Source organism: Acomys russatus, unplaced genomic scaffold, assembly GCF_903995435.1.
Source record: "Acomys russatus unplaced genomic scaffold, mAcoRus1.1, whole genome shotgun sequence".
NCBI classification, from domain to species: Eukaryota; Metazoa; Chordata; class Mammalia; order Rodentia; family Muridae; genus Acomys; species Acomys russatus.
Genome location: NW_026131523.1, coordinates 46,836 through 62,573, shown reverse-complemented (window position 1 = coordinate 62,573; position 15,738 = coordinate 46,836). Strand labels below are relative to the sequence as shown.

Below are 15,738 nucleotides of genomic sequence, written 5' to 3'. Positions count from 1 at the left end.
TGAGGCACCAGAGTATGTGAGAAAGTCATATCCCACTCTCCACTCAAGTGTGGAGACTGTTCTGACCATTGGCTAGATCTGGGTAGGGGGTTAAAGTTTACTGCCTGTATTGTCCTTGGCTGGTGCCTTAGTTTGGGTGGGACCCCTGGGCCCAAATCTGCCTATCATAATGTTCTACTTGTGGGTTTCTAGGACCCTCTGGATCCTTCTACTTTGCAATTCTCCCATGCTTCTCTCATCTAGAGTCCCAATAGGATGTCCTCCCCTCTGTCCCAGTTTCCTGGTAAGTGAACGCTTTTGTGGGACATGCCCCTTGGGCTAGTATGCAGATATAAGTGAGTATATACCATTTGATTCTTTCTGCTTCTGGATTAACTCACTCATTATGATCATTTCTAGCTCAATCCATTTATCCACAAATTTCAGGAATTCCATGTTTTTAATAGCTGAGTAGTATTCCATAGTGTATATGTACCACAGTTTCTTTATCCATTCTTCTACTGAGGGACACTTAGACTGTTTCCATGATCTGGCTATTATGAATAAGGCTGGTTGAGCAAATTTTAGGGCTTCCTCAAGACCCAGTTATTCCACTCCTTGGAATATACCCAGAAGATGCTCCAGCACATCATAGCATTCTAGAGGAGCAGGGTAGAGCTCTACAGTCAGCATGTTTAGATTGGCCATGCAGTGCAGAAGGTCTTTCAGTACAGCCATGGAGAAGTTATTGTCATAGAAATTGACCCTGGTGAGCTGGGAGCATTGGATCACAGAAAGCAGGAGAAAACTGAGGTGAGACTCCTCCAGGCTTCAGTACTCTAACTCCAGGGTCTGCAGAGTGTCTGCTACATTATCCAGGAGGACTTGGAGACCTGTGGGATGGGATATGGATAACACTATCCCACTGAGGTATATGTGTTTCAATTGACAAAGACTCTGACTCCATGACAAGTGTTTCAAATCTGACTGTGATAGATGGCAGTGAGTAATAGACAAGGATTCGAATGGGGTCTTCAGGTATCTAGGAAAAAATCAAGAAATCAGTTCTGGCTCATGTTGTTGGAGGATATTATTAAGGTTGACACTGAATGGGTGAACCACATAAGCAAAGTCCATTTATACTTACAGTGAATGTCATCACCGAGGTACAGCTTGAAGGTATCTCCTCATATCACTAACTCCTGAGCCATAGCACTATCAGGTGGATGGATTCAGAACACAGATATGCAACTCCACATCCTCCCTGTCAGATGGAGAACTAGATCTTGCCACATCATGCCAGGAGGAAAACACAGAAAGGAACATCACGTAAAGTTTCTGGCAACATCTTGGCTTGTGTCCAACTGTGTTCATCATTTCCTTGTTATCTCAAACAACCTCTATCCCTGATTTTGGTGCTCCGCCCTTGAAACTGATGAAACTGTACCCCAATGTCACCAAATCCCATCTGCTAAATTCCAACCTGTATTAAAATCATCTTTACCTCCAGGCAGAATTACAGACTGACAGAGACATCAATAGTGGAAGAAACTGGTTTCTGTTGAGAGACATCTTTGTAAAGAACTCCATTGAAACCACAGGTGTGGGTCCTCCCTTGCTCAGGGCCCTCTACTTTGTCTTGTTCCCTTCCACAGTCTTAGTCTTAGAGAGGATCCCAAAGAGGAATACCTAAAGGTCACTCACTGCATCTGACCCACTGGTGTAGTTGACATACTTGCAATGCAACTTTCTACGTACTTCCTACCCCAGCTCAAACTCTGCTAAATGAATTGGAACTGAACCAATGACCTCAGTTCAGAAGGAAACAATGCACACTGAGATACTGTCATGAACCTCTATATGTAAAATCCAATGTGGCTGGCACCCCACAGGTGCCCACTAATGATCAAAGTAGAGGGAAAATTCGCTGATATAGCAGAAAGGGCTCACAATCAATCCTTATCTGAAAAACTGTTTCATGTGGTCCATGGAAAAGTGGTTGACATTCACATAGAGATATTGGGACAGTTGAGTTTGGAGAACATGCAAGGAACTTGGAGAGGCAACTCTCTACTATATCTGCCAATGTATTTTCAGCCCTGCTTGTGTAAAAGTAGATATGACTCAGACAGATTTTGTGGAGATTTCTCATCTGGCCAAGGCAAGGTGCAAAATAACCCAGGATGGACAGGTCCTGGCTTGTAGAAAGTTCCAATTCCTCTATGTAGTATCCTTTGAAAATATCCAAGACATCAGTGATTATTTCCACAGTGAAGGCACATATCTTCATCTCCAGACAGCACAACTTCACACAGCCCTTTCCCTGCTGGGCCCACTGCAATAAGTAAATTTGGTGTTCTTCCAGCTGGAAGTAGAGGTGGAGGTCAGTGACCACCTTCAAACGCCGCCTCTGGGCATATCTATGAATGCGATTTGCTACTTGCTTCTCCCTCACAGTATCTGCTGAGCCAATTCCATCCTCTCCAGCCCATACATCCCAGAAATCCTGGTGCACATTCCTTAAGTCGAGCACTTGAAGCTTGCACCTACTGTGAAGAGATAAGAGAAAGTTTTATAATGTAAACCAGGAACCAACATGTAGGCAGCTTTTATAATGTCACCTCCCACATAGTACTTTACACCTGTAAGGCAGGGACTCTTTTCCTGAGCTACATGGAGACATGTCCTGCTTCCATTCAAGTGGGGGATTGTCTCTTCCACATCTAGTGTCTGTAGGAGAAATGGGGAAAGGCTTCTCCTACTAGGGTTACATCTGCTTTGAGATGCACTCCATTCCTGACTGCCATTTATATCAGCTCACAAGTTGAGTAGTAGTTCCACAAACCTCCAAGTCAATGACCTCAGAATCCTCTGTACAGTTTTGCCCCATTCCCCCTGACTTCACTTGTGTCTTACCACTAGCCCAGTGATTTCCCTTCTAGCCTCCTTGGGCCTTGCTTACCTGGGATGAGCCTTCTGCATCACAAGAATGTCTATGCCATCCAGCACAGCTTTCAATGTCTCTACTTCAGGTGTCTTCATCAGTACACCCACAGAGAGGCAGGGAATAGGCCAGGCTGCCACCATTGCCTTCAATATCTTTGTGTATTTGCTATCAAAGGCCTCCTTGAACAGTGATGGGAAGAACTCAATGGGCAGGTACTTGAGAGCAGAGATTTCCAAAGCATCTTTCCTCAGCAGCCCCTGCATGGCCAGCTGCACAAGTGTGGGAGGGTTGATGATGCTCATCCTCATAGACAATTTTTCATCAGATGGACCTGCTGAAGCCTTGAGGAGACATAGTTTCAGGCTAAGTTCTGAAAATCCCTATTTATCACACATCACAAGAATGAGAGAAAGAGAGAGACAGAGAGTGAGAGAGAGAGAGAAGAGAGAGAAGACAGACAGACAGAGAGACAGAGACAGAAACAGAGACAGAGAGTGACAGAGAGAGAAAAGAGATGGAGAGGACAGAAACAGAGAGAGATTTTACATGTCAGCCTGGCATGTTGGCAAATTCCTGTAATCCCAGCACTCTGGGAGGCAGAGGAGGTGGTTCACTGTGTCAGCCTGATCTACAACATGAATCCAGCATTGCCAAGGCAACACAGAGAAGTCTCTCTCTCTTAGAGATTGAGTGAGTGAGTGTGTGATTTGTACAGTATTCTGCCTGCATGTGGGCCTACATGCCAGAAAAGGACACCAAATCTCACTATAGTTAGTTATGAGCCACCATGTAGTTTCTGGAAACTGAACAAAAGTTCTTTGCAAGGATATCCAGCCAGGTGTGGTGGCATATGCCTTTAATCCCAGCACTCAGGAGGCAGAGGCAGGCAGATTCATGTGAGTTCAAGGCCAGCCTGGTCTACAAACAGAGTCCAGGACAGCCAGAGCTGCAGGAGGAACAAAACAAACAATCAAAAAACAAAAAACAAAAAACAAAAACCAAGGGCTGGAGAGTTCACTCAGAAGTTAGCAACACTGGCCAGCCTGCTCTACAAAGTGAGTCCAGGACATCGAAGTCAAAGCAAAGCAATCCCTCTTCTTAAAAACAAAAAATCTAAAAATCAAAACAAGGACCCCAAAATGAAACAAAAAAACAAAAAATGCAAACAAGAACAACAACAACAACAAAACAAAGATTTAAAAATTTTTAAATGTCTTCATTGAAGTTTCCTTCATGGGGTTTGTTCCTACTACACATTTGTTCTAACATTCAGTCACATTCCCAGGTCATCCATTTCATTCTCTTAAATTTTATGTAGAAATAAGAATTTTTCATGCAGTCGACTCTACCCTGGATTGTGATCCTTTGTGATCAGTACATGAATTCAAGTTTCCAGCTGTGGCTATTGTATGTTGCCTGGCTCCTAGCTTGCACACACTCATGTGTGTGTGTGTGTGTGTGTGTGTGTGTGTGTGTGTGTGTGTGTGTGTTAGACATTCATTGTCAAATAGAGAAGGCTGAAGCAACCACATTCCTATTGCCTTGGTTTCCATCAGCCGGGACCTGGAGTTTTTGTGCATTAAATCATCCTCAGAACTCTCTGTAGGCTAAAATTAAGAAAAATATTCAATTCATACAACTGCAAAGCAATACTCTATGAAATATAATTTAAGATAATACAAAGGGATTGAATTAAAAAGAAGGTCCTATGCTGGGCGTGGTGGCACACGCCTTAAAACCCAGCAGTTGGGAGGCAGAGGCAGGCAGATTGCTGTGAGTTTGAGACCAGCCTGGTCCACAAAGTGAGTCCAGGAGAGCCAAGGCTACACAAAGAAACACTGTCCCAAAAAACAAAAACAAACAAACAAAACAAACAAAGAAAAAGATCCTAACTGAAGTTCCAGAATGACCCTAGAAATCTGGACAGAGCTGGATGAATCTAGAGTTCAAGGGCAGCCTTGCCTAGTTGAGACCCTGTCTCTAAAAACTCATGATAACAAAGAAATTAACATGTAAATTCCCATATGATGACTATTTCTCAGGAAAATCAAATTATATTAAATCTAAAACTATAGATTTGGAAATGTAACTATAGCTTGATGGAGATAAGGCTACAGCATGCAAGAAGCCTCATTACAGAAGTGAGTTACTTGCCTGCTATCAACACTGGTGACAGAGCTGCTTTTCCCAACAGGATCAAGTTGCAACTCCAGGCTCAAGGACTCTGGTGTTCTACTGAACCTCCTCTGAGCCTTTTATGCACATTCTTTCTTGCCCCTCCCTATGTAGCCCCACATACCTTCCTCAAGCTCCTATCTGATCAGCTCAATGAGTCTCTACCCATTTCATATTATTAAAATTTGATTTTTTTTCTACTGTAGGTTGATTGACTCAGACCTTCACATGTGAAATCAAGAACACCAAACTAGACAGTCAAGATTCTGCTGGGCATGGTGGCACTGGATTTTATTCCCAGCACATGGGAAACAAAGGCAGGCACATCTCTGTGAGTTCAAGGGCAGCATGGTCTACTAAGCAGGTTCCAGGACAGATAGGGATGCACATGGAGAGATCCTGTCCGAAAAAACAACAACAACAACAACAAATGAAGAAACAAAACAAAAATAAAAAAGAAAGTCATATTTCCATTGCTTGCTTGCTTGACTAATTTTGTATGTGTATGTACATACACTTAGATAGGGTATACTTCACTGTTTGTGGATTTAGTGTCTATATATGTGTTTGTTTCAGTTTGGTTTTATTTGTGTGTGTACTTGAGTAAGTACTGAATTTTGGATCAGCCAAAGGTTACATACAAAGATTTTGTCTCAAAGCAATGACGATGACAACAACAAAACAAAAACCAAACACAAACCAACCAATCAACGGAATAAACAAATAAATGCACATGAATATGTCACAGATGTGAAAGGGTTGAGCTGGGTGGTGGGTATCTGTAGTTGTAGCTATCATGAAGTTTAGTTGGGACCATGCCTTGAGCAAGAAGTTTGAATCAATCAGTATGAAGATGAATACTTTCTCTCAGAGTGTGAAAATCAACAGCAAAGCATAAGAGGAAAGTCAAACAAACATTAAAGGTTTATTAATAAACCTGTGTAACTGAGCATGTGATGCAATCCTTTAATCTCCAGAAGCCAATGCAGAATCTCTGCATTTCAGGCCAGCATGATACACACAGTAACAATAAATTTCCTTAGCCATGCACAAGAGTTCATGCCTTCAACCCCAGTAGTCTGGAGCTTTATCTCTGTGAGGTCCTGCCCCAGTTGGTCTACAGAGAGGTTTCCAGAACATCTGCAATGAGACTGTTGCATGATATTTGATCCCAATGTGGTTCCTGTGGCTGTGAACTGTAAGAAACTGCCTTTGATTCCACTGTGATTCCTGAGATTGTGAACTGTAAAAATATGTCTTTTGTTTGGAGTAGTTGAGCCCTAACACACACATTTAATATAAGACCAGTTTGTACACAGGATTTCATTTATTTTTTATTTTTTATTTTTTGAGACAGGGTTTCTCTATGTTATCTTGACTGTCCTGGACTTGCTTTGTAGACCAGGCTGGCCTTAAACTCATAGCGATCTGCTTGCCTCTGCCTCCCAAGTGCTGGGATTAAAGGTGTGCACCACCACACCTGGCATACACAGGATTTTAAAAAGTTAATGCTAGGATTAAAGACAGATGCTTCCCAAGTGATGGGATTAAACTGTGAACCACCACACCCAACTCACTGTAACTGTAGGCTTACAAATCTTCCTACCTATGCAATCAAAATGCTGGGATTACAGGTGTGTGACTCTTCACCGGGCTTAATATTTCAAATCTCTTAACTGTGTTTTCATTACCAAACAAGAAAACTATCCTTTTTATTTAAGAGGAAAACTTTAGTCTTGTATGTTAGTCTGAACTGAATGACCAAGATGTCTGATGACCTGTTACCTATCTTCATGAGATCAGTACCTATCTTTAAGGATCAGAGGAGCTTTAGCAGAACATCAGAATCCCTGAGCCTGGAGTTGCTGCCTGATTCAGCTGAGACTAGGAGCCCTGTCACCATGTCACCAGTGTTCATATCATGTAAGTCACTCACCTCCATCAGGAGGTTTCTTGTATGCTGGGCTACCCTTATCATCATCAAGATCCAGTTACATTTCCAATTTAGAATATTTATTATTGGTGCAATTTGGTTTTAATGAGAAATGGTCATTTACATGGGAATTTACATGTTAGACCTTTTTGTTCTCTTGAGTTTTTAGAGATAGGGTATGAATTAAGCTAGTCTGGCCTTGAACTATAGATCCTTCCACTCTTTCCAGGTTTCTAGTTTCATTCTGGAATTCCAGTTAGTGTAATCTTTCTAATTTAGTGCCTACACAACTGGTGTTCTGCTCAGGAGCTGTCTCCTGTGCCACTGTGTTTAATCCTATTCTCCACTTTCTCTTCAGAAGGTCCAGTGTATATGGTTTTACACTGAGGTCCTTGATCCATTTGAACTTTTTTTTTGATGCGATAGAGTACATAAAAGTGGCACAAACATTGTGAGATAAGCTAAGCAATGACTGGTCCAATTTGAGACCCATGTCAGGAGAAGAAGCTGACACTGCATGGAGGACTAGAAATCAGAGGCCAGATGGCCCAGAGACCTAGAATAGGGCCATGAATGATCAGATTCTGTCCCTGCCAAGGGCTCTGTTGCCTGCTCTTTGATCACTTCCCCCTTGTGGGGTGCATTACCAGGCCAAAGAGGAAGAGGATGCAGGTATTCCTGGTTAGAGATGGCAGGCTGGGGTCAATTAATGCAGGGGAAGGGTTTCTCTTCTCTGAGGAGGAGGGGATGGACTTCAGAGGGGAAAGAGGGAATGAGGGTAGGACTAGGAGGAGACTAGGGTCTGGGCTATGATTTATATGTAAAGTGAATACATTTCAAAGTAGATTTAAATTTAAAAATAGAAAAATGAAGAGCAGAAGTATACATTAAGTGTGTTAAACCTGTCTTTAAAAATGCAAACATTAAAAAAATAGAACTACAGGGTTAAAAGAGGAGAATAATTTATTTTTCTGGGACAATTTATCCTGTCCTTAGTGGTATTCTCTAAAAAAGTGTATACAATCAACACCACAGGGACACATTAGGATGTGTGTGTGTGTGTGTGTGTGTGTGTGTGTGTGTGTGTGTGTATGTGTGTAACATTTGTTACTATACAGTAGATCCTGAGGCTGAAAGGAAATTGAGGGGATATAAAACAGTTGTTGAGAAGATGGGGAATAAATGATATAAAACAATGCTTATGAAATTATAAAACAGAGTTTTGGTTTTGTTTTTGTTTTAAAGAAACTGAACTAACTAACACTTTTCTTTTCACACTAAGAATCACATGCCACAAAAGAATGGTGATTTAAGTTTGATCCCAAGGACACATATTTTTGAAGAAGAGAACACTTTCCCACATGTAATTTGACTTTTGTGTGTTTGTGTTTGTGTTTGTGTTTGGAGACAGGGCCTTACTATGTAACTCTGGCTGTCTTGGAAGTCATAATGTAGATGAGGCTGGCTACCAACTCATAGAGATTTGCCTGGCTATGCTTCCCAAGTGTTGGGATTAAAAACATGCCCCACCTTTCTGGCGTAGTTTGATTTCTAATTACTGGTGGGAAGGCTATTTGACATGGTGTACTGTTGGAGGTCAGAGGAAACTATTTAGGTGACTGTTCTCCACTTGGGTTCCTGAAATCAAATTGGGGTCTTCAGGCTTGGAGCAAGTGCATTTAACTGTGAAGCCTTCTTGATGTCACTGGGTAAGGGAGAGCTAAAAGCCCCTTTGACACACTGAGGTTTCTACTGGTTTTTTCAAGAAAGACACCAGTGTTTTCTGCATGGAATTTGGTGTTGTTATTTGACAGATTCTAACTGTATGGAGAAAGCTGACCTGTGAGCTCTACCTGAGTTTTCATTTGGAGTGCTAAGACCACAGGCCGAGATTGTTCAGGTGTTTTAATAAGACACCCCTGCCTACCCTCAACCCCCAGTCAGGGTCTCATGTTGCAGTGTATTAGATCCCATTGTGATCCCGGAGATTGTGAACTGGAAAAACATGTCTTTTCTTTGGTGTAGTTGAGCCCTAATATACACATTTCATCCAAATTTGGAAGATGGACGTGTTTTATTTTGAAGTGTAGGGACAACTAGAATATGTGCATCATGCTATAGATACATTTTTGGGATTTTAATGGACAACTACTTTAAGTTCTCAGAGAAGGCCGATTCTGTAATTACACTTTTATTAGAATTTATGCCTATTAAGGGGATACCTGTAAAAATTAGGACTGACAGTGCTTCAGTATATGTCTCTAGTAACATGAAACAGCTTTTTGTGTTTTACAACCAAAAGTATACTATAGGTATACCACACAATTCTACAGGACAAGTGGCCAATACACAGAAAGGGTAATACAGACCTCCAAAGACAGATTATACAGTGCTTTATCAATTAAAAAAATTTTTTTTGTCTTTGAAGACATGGTTTCTCTGTGTAGTCTTGCTGACTGAGACTCACTTTATAGACCAGGCTGGCCTTGAACTCATAGCAATCTACCTGCCTCTGCTTCCTGAATGCTGGGATTAAAGGCATGTGCAACCACACCCAGCAAATTTGAAAATGCTAATGGAAAAGTATCAACAACTCGAGAAAGGCATTAGATAATAGGAAAAAAAAAGCCCTGCTGAACTATTTCAGCCTGTATAATGTAAAGATCTGCTGACCTCAGAAGGGAAAGCAGGTTGTGTGTTACTTTGTGTAAGAGGCTTTGTCTTTGTTTCCACAGGAAAAGAAAAGCTATGGATCTCCTAAAGAGAGGTAATAGGGTAATAGCTCACCAGACAGTTTTATCATTCAGTTCAAAGTAACATATAAGACTGGTTTTCCTCTTAATAAAAGAAGACTTTTCTTTTGTTGTCATTGTTTGTTTATTTGGTTGGTTTGTTTTTTCCAAGATAGGGTCTCTCTGAACTTACCAACACTTTTCTTTTCACACTAAGAATCACATGCTACAAAGCATGGTGATGTAAGTTTGGTCCTGAGGACACATATTTTGGAAGAAGGGAACACTTTCCCACATGTTATTTGACTTTTGTGTGTTCGTGTTTGTGTGTCCATTTGCAGACAGAGTCTTACTATGTAGCTCTGCCTGTCTTGGAAGCCACAATGTTGATGAGGCTGGCCACCAACTCATAGAGATTTGCCTGGCTATGCTTCCCGAGCCTTGGGATTAAAAACATGCACCAACTTTCTGGCATGGTTTGATTTCTAATTACTGGTGGCTAGGCTATTTGCCATGGTGTACCAGTGGAGGTCAGAGGAAATCATTCAGGTGATTGTTCTCCACCTGGGTTCCTGAAATCAAATTGGGGTCTTCAGTCTTGGAGCAAGTGCATTTAACTGTGAAGCCTTCTTGATGTCACTGGGTAAGGGAGAGCTAAAAGCCCCTTTGACACACTGAAGTTTCTACTGTTTTTTTCAAGAAAGGCACCAGTGTTTTCTGCATGGAATTTGGTGTTGTTATTTGACAGATTCTAACTGTATGGAGAAAGCTGACCTGTGAGCTCTACCCAAGTTTTCATTTGGAGTGCTAAGACCACAGGCCGAGATTGTTCATGTGTTTTAATAAGACTCCCCTGCCTACCCTCCACCCCCAGTCAGGGTCTCATGTTGCAGTGTATTAGATCCCACTGTGATCTCGGAGATTGTGAACTGTAAAAACATGTCTTTTCCTTGGTGTAGTTGAGCCCTAACATACACACTTAATCCAAATTCGGAAGAGTAGGGACAACTAGAGCATGTGCTTCATGCTATAGGTACATATTTGGGATTTTAATGGGCAACTACTTTAAGTTCAGAGAAGGCTGATTCTGTAATTACATCTCTAGTAACAGGAAACAGCTTTTTGCATCTTATAACTAAAAGCATATTATAGGTATACCACACGTTCCTACAGGACAAGTGGTCAATAAACAGAGAGGGTAATATGCTTTTTTGTTTTTTTTTGTTTGTTTGTTTGTTTGTTTTTTGTTTTTCGAGACACGGTTTCTCTGTGTAGCCTTGGCCATCCGAGACTCGCTTTATACACCAGTCTGGCCTTGAACTCACAGCAATCCACCTGCCTCTCCTTCCTGTGTGCTGGGATTAAAGGCATGTGCAATCACACCCAGCAATTTCTAAAATGCTAATGAAAGAGGAACAATAGGTTCAGAAAGACATTGGATAATACAAAACAACAACAACAACAACAAAAAAAAAAAAAAACCCTGCTGAAATAATTCAGACTGTATATTTTAAAGATCTGTTGACCTCAGAAGGGAAAGCAGGTTGTGTGTTACTTTCTGTAAGAGGCTTTGTTTAGTTTCCACAGGAAAAGAAAAGCCATAGTTCTCCTAAAGAGAGGTAATAGGGTAAGAGCTCACCAGACAGTTTAAACATTCAGTTCAAAGTAACATATAAGACTGGTTTTCTTCTTTAAAAAAAAGGAGACTTTTCTTTTGTTGTGGTTGGTTGGTTGGTTGGTTGGTTGGTTGGTTGGTTGGTTGGTTCATTGATTGGTTTGGTGTTTCCAAGACAGGGTCTCTCCGTGTAGTCTTGACTGCCTCAAACTTGCTTTGTAGACCAGACTGGCCTCTAACTCACAGATTCTGCCTTCCTCTGCCTCCCAAGTGATAGGATTAAAGTGTTTGTGTGTGTGTGTGTGTGTGTGTGTGTGTGTGTGTGTGTGTGACTATGCCTGGCAAAAAGAAGAGATTTATTGTTTGGTATTAAAAACACACTTAAGAGATTTGAAGCAGGGCACAATGGTGCACACCTGTAATCCCAGCTCTCAGTTTGCAGATGTGAGGGGATCTCTGTGAGTTCAAAGAAAGCCTGCTCTACCAAGCAAATCTTATAAAATCAAGGCTACATACACAGAGAGAACTTTTGTTGAGAAATGAGAGGGAGGGGTTTGAAGTGTTTTATGTAAGTTTAGAGGGCTGTTACAGTTCGAACTTCTTTCCTAAATCTCTACAGATTTGAGTGGTTGGAGCTAAGACAAAAAATTAGAGCAGGGCAGTGACAGGCCATGTCTTTAATCCTAGCAGACACAGACAGATCCCTACAATTTAGTAGTTTTCTAATCGTACAGATACAAGGAAGAGGGCTTTGGTTGTTCCCACCTTTAATCCCAACACTTGGGAAGCATCTGTCTTTAATCCTGTGGTTAACTTTAGTAAATCCTGTCTTAGAGGAAAGGGTGTGTTAGGGCTCAACCATGCCAAACAAAAGACAGATAATCTCAGGATCACATAGGAATCAAATACAGTTTTTTATAGTTCACAATCTCAGGTATCACATTGGGATCAAATATGTTGCAACAGTCCCACTGTATGGCTCTGGCTGCCCTGGAAAATGCTGTCTGTAGAGCTGCCTGGGCCAGACCCCAAAGAGATCTATTATGCCCAGATAAAGAAAATTGTTTCTCATTGTGTGGATCAGCCTCAGAGATTAATTAAATCCATTGTGTGGATTAAACTCAGAGATCCTGCCGTTGTTTATGGAGATCAAAGGTGTGCAAGACCTTTTTGTTTGATTTTTATCATATCATGCTTTCCTGTTGATTTCACACTTTGAGAGAAAGTATCCATCTTGATCATGATGTTTTGAAACACCCTGCTCAAGACATGGTTCCATTAAACTTCTTGATATGTAGAACCACAAATACCTACCACCCACCTCAACCTTCTCACATCTGAGACATATTCATGTGGAATATTTGTATGTTTTCTGTTTCATTTTTATTTCATTGTTGTTGTCTTGGGACAACAATCTCACTATTTATCCATAACGAAAGCCCACACTGAAAGAAATATAATACAGACACCAAAATCACAAACACAAATATAGCATATATAAATAATTTTATGTGGATACACATACAAAATGGGTCAACCTTGTACCAATGGAAACTTGACTTTCCTTTTGTTATTGGTTTTGTTTGTGTGTTCATTTCTTGCTTTTTCCAGACAGGGTTTCTCTGTGTGTGTCCCTGGATGTCCTGGAACTTGCTTTGTAGGCTAGGCTGTTTTTGAACTCACAGAGATGTGACTGCCTTTCTCTCTCAATTGCTGGCATTAAAGTGCCACCATGTCCAGCAGAATCTTGACTTTCTTCTTCAGTGTTTTTGATTCCACACACTAAGGTCTGAGTCAATCAACCTACAGTAGGAAAACTCAATCTTAATTGGATTAAATGGGTGGAGACTCATTGGATCAATCGGATAGGAATCTGTGGAAGGAAGGTGGGGCCATATGGGGAGGGGCAATGTGGAAGGTGTATAAAAGGCTCAGAGGACCAGAAGATCACATTCCCTGAGCTTGGAGTTGCTGCCTGACCCTGCTAGGTATAGGAGTTCATATCAGGTAAGTCACTCGCCTCCACCAGGAGGCTTATTGCATGTTGTGCTAGACGTATCACCATCAAGAGCCAGTTACATACAATTCCAATTTAGAATTTTTAATGTGTGTATACTTGGCTTTAATGAGAAATTGTCATTATATGGGACTGTACATGTTAGTTTTTTTGTTTCTTGTGTTTTCAGAGACAGGGTTTCAACTAAGCAAGGCTGGCCTTGAACTCTAGATCCTTCTGGCTCTGCCCAGGTTTCTATGCTCATTTTAGAATTTCAGTTAGGATCTTTTTTCTAATTTAATCCTTTTACAGTATCTTAAATCATGTTTCACAGAGTATGGTTTTTCAGTTGTGGGAACTCAAATTTCTCTTAATTGTAGCCTACAGTTTTGGGGATGGCTTTATGCCAGAGCCACCAGTCACAGCTGATCATGAGACCAAGGCAGCAGGAATGGAGTTACTTCAACCTTGACTACTTATTCAATATTGTCTAAGATCTCCCTCTCTGTCTCTGTCTCTCTGTCTCTCTCTCTCTCTGTCTCTCTGTCTCTGTCTCTGTCTCTCTGTCTGTCTGTCTGTCTCTCTCTCTCTCTCTCTCTCTCTCTCTCTCTCTCTCTCTCTCTCTCTCTCTCTCTCTCTCTCTCCCTCCTATACAAAGCAGAAGCCAGATAGCTTATACCAACCACACCTGGAAACTCAAATTAATGATCACATTTTGGCCTTGACTAGACTGCATGAAGTAACCTTGTTTCTATGTAAAGTTAAACAAAATGAAACAGATGACTTGGGAATGTGACTAAATGTTAGAACACTTGCAGTGTGGACCCATGTCACTATACAATTGTAATGAAGACATTTATAATCTTTTTTAGGGGTAATGTATTGAGAAAGGTTAGTCTACTTAGTGTTGGTTGTTATGGTCTCACTTTGTAGACCAGAATGGCCTTGATCTCAAATTGATCCACCTGCCTCTGCCTTCCTGTGTGCTGGGATTAAATCACACACACCATGCCCAGCTCTCTTTTGCTTTCTTAAAACAAGGGTTTTCTGTGTTACCTTGTCTATCCTGGGCTCACTTTGTAGATCAGGCTGGCCTGAACACATATAGATCCACCTTCACTGCTTTCCAGAATGCAGGGACTACAATCATGCACTACTGTGCTCAGCTGACATAGAAATATTTTGCTTGATTTCCCCTAACCTATACTAGCCTGAAATAAACTATATAGATTAGATTGACCCAGAATTCTCGTGATTCTTGTACCCAAGAGCTGGGTTAATTGGTTACTGCTAGCTGGTGTAGCATTTATGCAATATTTTAAAGCCCCTGTATTAGCAATGAATGGTGGGGAAAAAGATAATCCCAATGCTCCTCTTCACACGCATAACATGGGGAGTTGCCAGAAGCATGGGTTATATATAAGATCCACTTATGATTAGAAGGTAGCCAATTTCACTCAAGACTCCTTTGAAGGCAACACCAACACAAAATGTAAAAGTTTAAAAAATAAAACCAAACAAACTTAGGAATTTTGATGTTTTTTTTTGTTTGTTTTTTTTTGTTGTTTGTTTTTTTTTTTTTTTTTTTTTTTGGTTATCATTTCTTTTTTTCTTCTGAAGCCCAAGTCAACATGGGGAATCCTCCTTGTAGCTACAGGACACTTTGGCTTCTTATCCAAGACTCACATTTTGCAGGTGCTATAACTTCACAGCTTGGATCCAGTTGCTTTTTGGGAAAGTTGCATCTCTCACTGAGGTTTTGCATTTCAGATATGGTCTGACTGGGTGGCCAGGTGGCCTTTAGTTTATGGACATTTTACCGTATTCCCCAAATTAATACAATATAGCCCAGTGCTCCCTCACTGGTCTCTTAAAGGAACAGAAGGCAGTGCGTGCTGACAGGTGTCTGACAGATTTCCTCAGTCTTCCCAGGATGTATCAGTATATTGAAAGAACAAAGCATAAAGGTTGGGCATGTCTCAGCACAGAGTACATTTTGAGGGCCTGGAAAGTTGTTCAGTGTCTTTTCCTGTACCAAGGGGCTGGTCAAAACTATATGTTCCTGAATAACCCTTCTGAGTAGGCATGAGATTCAGAGGAGCAGAGGTGGATTCCTAGTTGGACAGTCCATCATTATTTTGTGCATATGTAGAATCTTACAAGAGAGAATACATGAGAAGATCGATGGACGTTTGGCTTTGAGGTGAGCAGACTGGATGATTGGGCATTCTGAGTTTTCCACTATTGCCATAGCATGGACTCTAGTCCTTTAGAGAATATGATATGTGACAAATAGAAAATTCCATATAGTAGCCTGAAACTAATGTTTCAACAGGTCCCTCTGACAGAACATCTATCAGG

General features: G+C 41.1%; 1 pseudogene; it reads right to left on the bottom strand.

Annotated features, from left to right (window-relative positions):
* Window positions 1-608: 608 nt before the first annotated feature.
* On the bottom strand, window positions 609-3,228 carry LOC127186266 (PRAME family member 12-like; annotated as a pseudogene).
* Window positions 3,229-15,738: the final 12,510 nt, after the last annotated feature.